This window comes from Thunnus maccoyii, chromosome 8, assembly GCF_910596095.1.
Source record: "Thunnus maccoyii chromosome 8, fThuMac1.1, whole genome shotgun sequence".
NCBI lineage: Eukaryota > Metazoa > Chordata > Actinopteri > Scombriformes > Scombridae > Thunnus > Thunnus maccoyii.
The window spans coordinates 6052983-6062836 of NC_056540.1; the positions used below are offsets into that span (position 1 = coordinate 6052983).

A 9854-nucleotide genomic window follows, 5' to 3' on the forward strand; every position below is an offset into this window, starting at 1 on the left:
TCTGTCCTTTTATAATGTAGGGAGAGCCAGCCAGCTTATTGGTTAGCCTCTGTCTTTTTCTCAATGCACAGAGCGCTCGCTTGCCGGCTCGGGTTGGATTGGGGTTAAAGTACAAAAGGTGGAAATGCATGTGGGAATCGAAGAACTGTCTGTATCAGGTGTCATAGAGGAGGCGCTATGTGCATACTGAAAGGACACACATTAAGTGCTTATGTGGAAGCAGTTTAATTGTTCAAGTGACGTCAGAGAGTAATCTGAGCCACGATCATATCTGTAAAGGACAAGAAGAATGTAGAAAAAGATGTAAGGGAGGTGCAGTTCTGTGTAAGGCAAGGCTAAAGACTTATAATATTTTCATTTATTCAAATGGCCAAAGGCTGGTATGTCTTACAGTGCTGAGCATGGCGAAGACCACTAATTTTTATGTCAAACTAATCTATAATACTCATTGTTTTTTGTTATTTATTTAAATATGGACATGTATCTTTATTCTGATTATTTAAAGAGGTCATATTATGCTTTTTGTGATTTTCTGTTATCTATATACTCTTATGATGTTGAATGTTAAACATGGTCAAAGACCGAAAACAAAGTGAACGAATGTAAAAATGCTCCCTGCAAGCCAAAAGCCAGGGCTTCAGCCTGCTTGATTGTTCCATTGGCATATTACCTCTACTTCCTCCTCATGATGACATCTGATTGTTTGCACATGTACACAAATGGCAATCAGTTCGATAGCCTTTGTTGCTAAGATTATTCTATGGGTTGTTCTCATTGTTCACTCTCATATTTTGGATTGGATGCAGTCCTTAAAGAGACAGGAGCTAGAGTGACCTGTTGCAGGCAGAACTGGGGGGCTATATATATATATACATATACATATATATATGTGTGTGTGTGTGTGTGTGTGTGTGTGTGTGTGTGTTCATATATATATATATATATATATATATATATATATATACACATGTATACATATATACATATATACACATACATACATACATACATACATATATACATATATATATAAAGTTTGGACACAAGTTCTGGGAGAATGCTCCAGAGGCAGTGTAAATAAACTATAGTAGTCAGATTTTGCTTTTTGTTCTCATTCTTTACTCAAAATATAAACTTCTCAAATGCATCCATATTTGTTGGAGTCGAAATCTACTCCGAAATATATGGGTGGACAGCACAAACATCTGCAACAACAAAGATTACAGCAGGACGTCTCTGTTTGGTAAGGCTCATTACCTGATTGACATCTTTATCCTATCTGTGTTCAGCTCTCAGTACTTTTGTAGCTCTGAACTAAATACCTGTGGTTTGAAGTTAAATTTCTCTCTGCATTTCCTCTCTATACTTGTAGGTATCTGCCTTATTTTACTGTTTGCTGATTGCTTTCAGCACGAATTAGAGTCGTGTTAAGTTACTGCCAATGAAAACCCAATATTTCCTGCTTTTGCTTTTGCAAATTACAGGATTGTAAATGACTAACAGTAGATTTTGTCAAGACTTTATGAAGAATTTACAATAAATGAAATACACTGTTTTAGTAGAGCTTCATTAGAGGCACTATTCTTCCGATAAAACTAGTCAACACAACAAGATCTGGAGATATTTGGAGCTCTTTGTTCAGTGGGTCAGTAAGCAATACTGCAGGGTGGAATAGTACAAGCAGAAGCAGCTACAGAAATTCCATAATGTTAGTGTAGCAGTGAACTCTAACAAGAACAGTTGACAAACATGATGCAGCACTGCAGCAGATGACCATATAAAGATATCCTAAATTTTCCGTCAAATTCCTGAATTTGTAGGTCTGTCACCCAACAAAAGACTTACACCTATTCTATTCACAATGTGTGTCTGGAGAAACATCAGAAGATAGAAGAAGAAGATGAAGAAGATAGAAGAAACATGCTAGCAGATTAGCTCACCTGTGGTAGTGCTAGCTCGGCTACTCCCATATGTAGCATGACCCTCACTTTGCAGGCTGTAGCGGTTCCTCAAGCATCTCCCTGATTATTTTTTATGGTATGTCCTTGAAACCATTTGATCATTTTTCTCTTACGTCGCATCTTATTCACATTTTTAAACACCATGCTTTACTTTATGTGGAGTTAACTGGTTGGGACACACTGACAGAGATAAAGGCATAATTTCAGACAAGCTTCTTGTCACAATGTTCATGTGACCAAAAGATTTAGATAGTTCATCGTCTCATTTTTAAGAATATACCACTGTTTTTTTTTTATCTAAAGACGTAATAATAACCCTTATCAATAGCAGCCCTGGGTGTGAGCCATTGGTCTACCTGATTAATATCAACGCATGCTGTCTTTTTAACAAAATTTAGCTGAGTTTTACATTTCTAAACACAACTGCTCTATTCTATGCCTTCGCCTGAATAAAAATTAGTTCAGCAGTCACAGATTGCTGAAACTGAGCCAACTGCCTGTCCATTAGAGACCTTGGATATGAGCCATGACACTTAATGTCCACTTGATTAAAGGATTACCCTGACTTTTTGGCAAACAAGCTCTTTTATCAAATTATTATTGTGTGATGATTGGTAACAGTTTTACCCTTTGTGTCATTAGTATTAAGTACTGTTGTACTCTGAAATTATGCAAAGCCACAAGCATACTTTAACTCAAAAATGCTCATCAGCACTGAAAACATAAAATTTACAGTACCACGTGGCACTATACGACAGTACTTCATTTAATTTCTAATTGACTTGTAGGTGTCCATTAAAATCATGTAGAAGGACACTTCAGACAAAGATCTGGTCAACCATTGCTCTAAATCATTGAGCAAGGTATATTACACTGCAACAATTATTCTGGTTGATGCTGAATTACCAGTTAAGAGCCTAAGATGCAACAGACCTAACCATGAATAAAACTGACTATAAAGGTTGAAACCTTGATTATGATTTAAACAAAGTACACCTTGTTTTCTTTGGTAAGCGGCCATTACACCGGAGCATTCTGAGCTTTAATAGATTTGTGGGAGAAAATCTTTGCTTCATGTCATGGCGTTCTTGGGTTATGCCGAGTTACTACAAGTACAGAAGTCTATTTGTAAATATTAGGACACTTCACCATATACCAAATGCACATGCGTAATATGTATAATATAAGTATGATAGGTGGCTGATGATAGGATATGATTTATGGATTACAGACACAAAACCAAAAATCCTGTTGAAGTGAAAAAACTTATTTCCAACATGTTCCCTAGATGTTAAAAGACAAAAAACCCTTAAGAAGCACAAGACATTCAACATAAAACTAAACAATGAAACAATAAAATCCTGAAATCTAAAAACACATCACTACAATTTAAATAAAAAATAATAAGACAGACAACAGAGTCTCCTAATGCTATGTTACTCTCTTTCCTGTCACGATGTAAGGATGACACCGAGATTTTTACTCCCTGTCAATCCTGTAGCCAGTCTCAGCAGAGACAGACACTGCTGTCAGCAGATAGATGATTTATCCTGCTGTCCATTTCTGAGAGAGATTTTCATGGTCAGTTGGTTCTTGAGTGGTTATGAAAGTGTTTGTGTCCATAGTAAGCATGAACCCTTCTTTAACTATTGTATTCACCACTGAAAAATGGCATTCATTCAGAAAAAATATTGAATGAAACACAAAAATGTGTCTGTCTGTCATTTAAAGATAATGTATAGTCAGATAGAGCTTAATGGGAACGTCTGTTGTACTGGGTTTCTTCTAGCTCTGTGGTTTGATCCATCAGTTACAGTTTGATAGAAATAAGCCCTTTGTCCCGCAAGTCTTCAATTACTGTCTCCTCCAGCCCTCAGGCATCATACAAATCAATAGTTTGGAGGTTTGAAGGCCAGGGTAGCGATCAGCCAGTCTGCTCTACCCCACTTAACTTCTGTAGTATGCCTTGAGACCCAAAGCCAGGACAGATTCCGGCTAAATCCATCCAAATGAGCAATGGGACTATGTGTTCTTCTCTTTTGAGGTCAGTGGTTTGACCCTTGAGGTCATTGTGATGGAGATGGATAATTTGTCTAGTCTCTGTTTTCATTTGTCCTCTACTCTGTCCTTCAGGCACTGTACAAATCCATCTAGTGAATGGGAGGAGTGGGGCACACAGTAGGTCTAATGACACAATGAGTAAGAATAATCTTTTAAATTAACGCTTTTTTACTGTAACAGAAATATTTTTGGCACTTTTATTCATGTTTAGCTATCACAACTGATAAACAAAAAATGTTTCTTAAAGGAATAGTTTGACCGACACAACCCTTGCCATAAAATCACAACTTATGTTAACACAGTTTTTTGTACCGATTAATCAAACAAGGTAACTTGTTAATTGGTGAGCTTTAGAGGTACTTTGTTAGCTTAGCTTACCAGGCTTCATGGTGAGCTAAGCTAAGATCTAGCCTTAAAGTTGATTTTAAGTAAAAGTAAAAGTAAAAATTGTAAACTTTTTGAGTAAACTTGTTCCCTAGACTCTTATTTAAAATTCTTATATCAGTTTAAATACCTCCCACTTGCCCACATGGCAAAATGCCACTCACAACTAAATAAAATCCAGTGTTAATACTAATACAATTGATTAATTAATAAATTTATACATTGTTTGTCAAATTAAATCATTTTTATTCATGTAGCTCAAAATTACAAATCACTATTTTGCTTCTAAGTATATATTTACAACATACAACACCAATCTTTGATCCTTAATTAAGAATACAGAATACAGTTTTAAAAAATGTAATATTTAGAATATGTAACATTTATATTTACATCTTTATTATTTTTATAAAGTAAGACTACAAAAACAACTAATTTAGGCTGTTTCTCTGGTGTTTCTCTGGTAGGCTAGACATGGAGGTAACCATTTTGGAATAATAGGTGAACTTTCCTAAGGCAGAGCAAAGGTAGGTTTTCTGGGTTTTCTTCCTATGCTACCAACATTGTGTGAGTACAGCAAAACAAGAATTTAGGTGTTAGTGTGAATAGCTGTATCCACCTTACCATATGAGTGCTTAGCACCATTAACCTCCAAAGAGGTCAAAAGGTTACAGTTTTAGGCAGGTACTTGTCAGTCTGTAACTTATTAGGTTTTGGAAGTATATTACCAAAAACCTTTAAGCCATCATGAAGGAAAAGGTCCATGCACTGGGTCTGTGGTGAATTACTGCCCTTTTTGTCCCTCAGGCATCCCACAAATAAGCTATTTGGAGGCTGAGCTGATGATGGACAAGTCCTCTCAACCCCAATCAGCCTCACCAAAATGACCTACGAAACAAAGCCAGGCTATACTGACAAGATTTCTGTCAAATGGACAACATAAATGCCCACTCTATTCATTCTAATTATTTAGTTTGACCCTAAAATTCATTTGCTTTTGACACAGCATTTATTCACAGTTACCTCTAAATTGGTTTAGATGTGACAACCTGCTCAAGCATAAAGGTGTTTTGAATTTTTGGAGAAAGCCAATCGACTTGGAAGTGAAGAAGCAGATTGAATTGAAAGCAAATTAAATTGGGCCTCAGTTATTATGGAGATTGAGTAATCCGTCTTCTGGTGTCTTTTCTGTCCCCCAGGCGTCCTGCAAATCAATCTACAGCTCAAGTGGTCAGTGGTCAGTATTGCTTTCAGTGGGAATGGGAATTGGTAAATGGCACCGAACATAATCTGTTATGGATTGAATCTGAAAACAAGCTAGAGGTCATGATGAGGAAGATGGGGTATTAATTCATTCAGTGGCTGTCTTGCGAATTATTGTCCCTGTGTCCCATCAGGCCTCTGGCTGACTGATGCAGTCAAGGCAAAAAAGGCTGATGACCCATCTGCCTGTGAATGAGGATGCACATAAAGGTTATAGACTAATGTATTAGTTTCAGAAACTTGCAGAATACGGTGGCTAAAGAGGCTCAAGCTGCTGCCACTTTGCCCTCTTTGGCTGAAGTGACCTTCTGAACCAAAAAGAGATATTCTTATTACTAATTATTAATTATCACCAAGCATGACGTTCAATGAGCATGATGTCTTTGTCTTCAGTGTTGGGTTTCATTTCCTCAGAGACTGCATAGTGGAGGACTTTTTTTTCCTAATATAGCTTTTTTTTGTCCTGTAATTTGTTCATTACCACCATGCTGATGATTTAATCAAAAAATTAATCAAAACATATCAAACATCCATAGAAGGTTCGCAAACACCAATCCTGCAGCATAATCCACTTCATAATCCACATGCCAGTGTCTTTCTGTTATTCAATGTATTCCAAACAGTCATCATCGTGATAAAATACGGCTAAATACACTGTTTTTTGTCACCCTATTACCATTAAGTTCTATAAGAAATTGTGGAGGCTTCAGAAGTTCCCTCATTTGTTTAACTGAGCCATTGCCCTCAAAATGTTGGATATTGAACATTAAATTATACTGAGCTGGCTGATATTGACCTTTTATTGTTCAGTCTATGTTTCTCACCACAATAGAGGTGAAGATGACATTTTCTTCAATAGCTTCAGTCTGTAAAACTGGCAGTGATGCTGTCCCCACTCTGCTAACCATAGTCTGTCGAAAAAATTATCGTTGATGACATCCAGCGGTTTGTGTTGGCTCAACTACTCGCTTATGTAGATGATATAATATTTGCACGAAACTGAGGTTACACTGTATGACTACTTAGTTTTTAATTGACTCATTAATCAGTTAATTAGAGCTCACACAGGGAGGCTTTACTGTTTGTGTTGTAACTCCTAGATATAAACTCTTGCTCTACATTCCTCTGTATGTATCTGTGAACCAAATTGCTTTTTTGGGATCGAAGCACTTGCAAAAAAAAACAAACAACCAAAATACAAACAAGAAAATACACACAAAAAAGAATTGTTTCTACTAAATGTGTGGTTAATTAATCTTATTTTATGTCATAAGGCAGCCCTCCATGAAGCTCAGAAGCTCCATTAGAAATTGTGTTTTGGGGGAGGCATGCCCCTTATAAGCCACTGTCCTTCAAAGTGTCTGGGCACACCACTGATTAGTTTGCATATCAGGCTGAAATTGACCTTTTATTGGTCAGAGTCGCCCACCTCAAAGGTAGGGATGACATTTTACTCAGAAGCTTCATTCCGTACAGCATGCAGTGATGCTGTCCTCACTCTGCTGACCACATCACCCACAATACTGTGGTTTATGTAGGAATGTTTGGGGTGTTTACTGCTTAATTCCATTTTGGCAAGTACTTCAGCCAGAGAATATACTCCTAACCAAAGTGCAGGATACCTCAGTGGAGCTGGGGAAGAACAAGGAGGCAACAACCACAACAGCTGATACTAATAGGCTGAGACCCCTGTCAATCAACCAAAAGTCTCTCAACATCTTGTTGATGGTAGAATGACTCACACAATTGCCACCTTTAAAAGAAGTGAAATGGAATGAATTGAGAGTCACTTGTGTAAGGAAATAATAACTTTGGGAAAAGGTATGCATTATAAATAACCAAAACAATGGAATAGTTGCAAAATTAACATGAAACAAAGAGCAAATTAAACTGATATAACAGATGTGTGCCATTGAATGTATTCACATTATGAGCTTAACACACATTTAAAAAAAAAAAAAAAAAACGGAAATTATAATAATTTTTTGGCTGCCACACATGGACAGGTGAAATGGCAAAGTCAGGTTTAAGCCCTTCACAAATCAAACATGCTACTGGGGTAGTGTCCTTTACATGCAGAAAAATTTGCTTGTCCAGGCACAAAAAGAAAAAAAAACACATATACAGTATATAAATCAGTGATACACTCATATTTTCTTACACACAGTCTGATGCAGGCAGAGAGAGCAGTAAAATGTGCGTTGCTCAGCGGATGCTGCTGCCATTGGCCTGCAGACATGGAGAAGGTTGAAATTCAATCAGTCACACTCTGGCAGGAACCTCAAGTGTGTGTATGTGTGTGGGTGTGTGTGTGCACGCGCATTTTAAAATGTGTGTGTCTATGCATGAGTGTGTATAATATCTGACTGGCTGTCGCTTACCTGCAAGTATTAGTGCCAGTGTGTGCACACATCTGGAGGAGAGAGTGTGTGTGCAGTCATGCGTTTGTGCGTGTGTGAGTACGTATTGTCAAGTATTTCTTGATTTCTGCCAAAGGATGGAATGGATGAACACATCAGGATCGAACAATGGTCACATATACTTACATGATACTTACATTTTCGCATATGCACAGTGCACATGCTTTCTCACGACCTGGCCAAAAAGGCAGCAGGTAGATAGCGTTATGATAGTAAATACAATACAGATGACATGAACAAAACAACAAAACTGCTGCACACTGAAAAAGAGCATATATGTTCTAACTTTGAACTCTAAGACCTGACTTGTATACCCTATTACACCCAGTATTAATATGCAGTCTGTGTCCAGGTATCTTATCTAGACAAAGAGGAAAACAATTATCACCCATCACTGCAGTTCCCCTCAGCTCTTTGGAGCTTTTTTAGCATTTTGGTTTTACTGCCCACAGCTTTATTGTTTTGGTCGACTCTCACTGCTCTCACCAGTGTCATTTCCACAGATGAAGTTAGCAACTAACTTTTGAACATATTGAAGGGTTTAGCAGCTAAAACTATTTTCTCAGAAGAGGTGAAGACATTAACAGATGTAATGTTGCTCCAAATCACCTGGAGTTTTGTTGTCATCGTGAGGTTGCCATGCAACCAGCTGAGCCTCATCTAGCCAAGAAATAATCCCATGCATAACCCCTGAGTGGCATCAATCTTCTCATCTAACTCTCAGCAAGAAAACAAATTTACCAATTTACGTATTTCCCAAAAATGTCAAATTATTGCTTTGGCCTTAACCTTGAGTACATATTATTTTGCAGAAAAAAACTAATATTCTCAGCATCAGGAATGAACTTTCATGCCAGACTGGCTATTTGATTTTGAATGAAAAACTTCCTTGTGTCATTCCTGGTGTGTGTACATTTTTTATTGTGAGGGATTACCAATCTAAAGTGAAGTTTCGAGTTTCTGCAAGTTAATTGTCAGCAGTTCTTGCATGAACTGAAATGGCTGGCAGTTAAATAAAATGTGATTGTTAGTCAGTAGACTAAATCCTTTTAATTAGAATAAATCAAGTGCCTGTGACACAACGCATCTGCCATGAAATAATGCAGCAGAATTTTAAAGATCAGTTGCAACACAAGCGTGATAGAGGCATATGGATAGACTCTTATGTGTTTTTGTACAGGTAAGACAAGTGTGTGTGTGTGTGTGTGGGTGTGTGCATTAGTGCATGTGTGTGTGTGTGTATGTGTGTGTGTGTGTGTGTGTGTGCGTGGCCTCAGTGCCAAGCTGCTGTTTTTTGTCAGTCTGAGCGGTCAAACAGCTTTTTTTTCATACGCAGCTCAAGTGAATTGTGTGTGTGTGTGTGTGTTGAACTGCATATGCCTTTCTTTGTGTACAGTGTAAGCTTCCATATGTGTGTTTATATGTGTGTGTGTGTGTATGTTTCCTGGGAGTTCTACCTCTGGCTGTCGGGGTGAGTTTCTGTCTTCTATAGAAGCAAAGGTTACCTCTCTCAGGAACAGCCCACTTCCAAACTGGCCTTTACACACAGAGAAGGAGAGGCAGGCATGTGTACACACACACTCATACACACCAATCCATTAGTCCACATACACACACACACACACACACACACACACACACAGTCTCACATATACACATTCACAGGTGTATCCATGCAGCTTTGTCTGACAGATTAATGTTAGGAAAAACATGGTGCTTGACATTTGAAAGTGCTGTCACTTGAAATGTGGGAGATGGGTGTGTA

At 37.8% G+C, this 9854-nt stretch overlaps 1 long non-coding RNA gene across 1 annotated transcript; it reads left to right on the top strand.

Annotated features, from left to right (window-relative positions):
* The first annotated feature begins 3838 nt into the window (after positions 1-3838).
* Positions 3839-5313, top strand: LOC121902448. Its single transcript, XR_006097550.1, has 4 exons — positions 3839-4005; positions 4095-4160; positions 4874-4933; positions 5214-5313. It is a non-coding gene; the product is annotated as an uncharacterized LOC121902448 (long non-coding RNA).
* Positions 5314-9854: the final 4541 nt, after the last annotated feature.